We start from the raw sequence: 1,395 nt of genomic DNA, 5'->3' as shown, positions 1-1,395 counted from the left end.
TATTGCTATTTGGCCTTTTTTTTTTTTTTTTGACTGTTTCTTCCTGGTAATTAATGTGGGAACTCCCAATTATCTTCCTCTGAGCCAAATATTTGATATCATCAAAATAAGAAAACAGAAGGAGGTTGGGCGAGATTAGCATCTGTAGTCCCACTGAAAACAATTTAGTGAGCATTAGGAAAGCCCAGTTTCGTTGATGGGGGATGGGGAGATGATCACTGGAAATTAGATACCATTCATCACTACCAATTTAGTGCTATTAGTTCTTCTGGCAAATGAAGTTATGGGATTATATCAGGGTAATGCATTGGAGTTTTCTGGTATTTTTGCACAGAAGCCTGATGAAACCCATTAAGAATTTAAAAGGGGAAGCCCTCAGTGGGGTTGACCTGTTGCGTCTGACAACATTGAGCTTTTCCTTCTCAGGGCTAACTCCTAAGGAAGAGAATTAGCATATTTATCCTCTGTACAAAGAGGGCCAGTAACATCAAGTGCATTGAGGTTTCTGCTTAAACCTTTGGACTATGGTGCAGGGACCAGGTAATTTAGAAGAGTGCAGCCCACTACAAGAGCTATGGCCCATTAGAAAGTTCAAGCCTTGACCAGGTGCGGTGGCTCACGCCTGTAATCCCAGCACTTTGGGAGACTGAGGCGGGTGGCTCACCTGAGATCAGGAGTTTGATACCAGCCTGACCATCGTGGTGAAACCTCTTTTCTACTAAAAATACAAAATTAGCTTTAAAAATTAGCTATTAAAAATTAAAAGACGATAATGAATTCAAACACAATGCCTTAAAAAACCAAAAACTACGAAAAACAACACAAAACTCCACAGCACTGAGTGGACCACTGAAAACCTGCCATGGGCAGGCTGGACGTACAGGCCCCAAATTTGTCAGCTTTTCATCTCCAAGGGCACGAATGCAATTGTGCTGCTGAAATGTCTCGCCTTTGAGAAACGCGTGTGTGTGTTTTCCCCCTTTCATTATTAGAATATTAGGTTTTAAATGGCACTGGCAAACAGCCACGTAAAATTTGTGATTTTAATAGAATCCCTTCAATTAAGGAAACGTGCAAATACCACTATGCCAACAGCAGTCTGACTCGGCCAGACAGATAGGATATTGTCATCATCACCGCTTCAAAGATGACTTAACGCCCCCTAATTTCACATCCTTTGTTCAGGCAAGATCACAGCATGAGCGGCTGGACTTAAAACTGTAATAAGTATAACGTCTCCCATTTACTAGATACTTACACTGTAAGGAAACCATTATCATCCCCACTTTACAACTGACGAAAGAAGTACATAAAGGTTGGTGATATGATTGGCAATAGAGTTCCCAGGCGCCTAAGCTCCAGGGCGCAAGGTCTCAACTCCTGGCGTCTAAGTTT

This window comes from Gorilla gorilla, chromosome 4 (assembly GCF_029281585.2).
Source record: "Gorilla gorilla gorilla isolate KB3781 chromosome 4, NHGRI_mGorGor1-v2.1_pri, whole genome shotgun sequence".
NCBI classification, from domain to species: domain Eukaryota; kingdom Metazoa; phylum Chordata; class Mammalia; order Primates; family Hominidae; genus Gorilla; species Gorilla gorilla.
The sequence above is the reverse complement of the archived record's forward strand: the minus strand, read 5'-3'. Positions refer to the sequence as shown.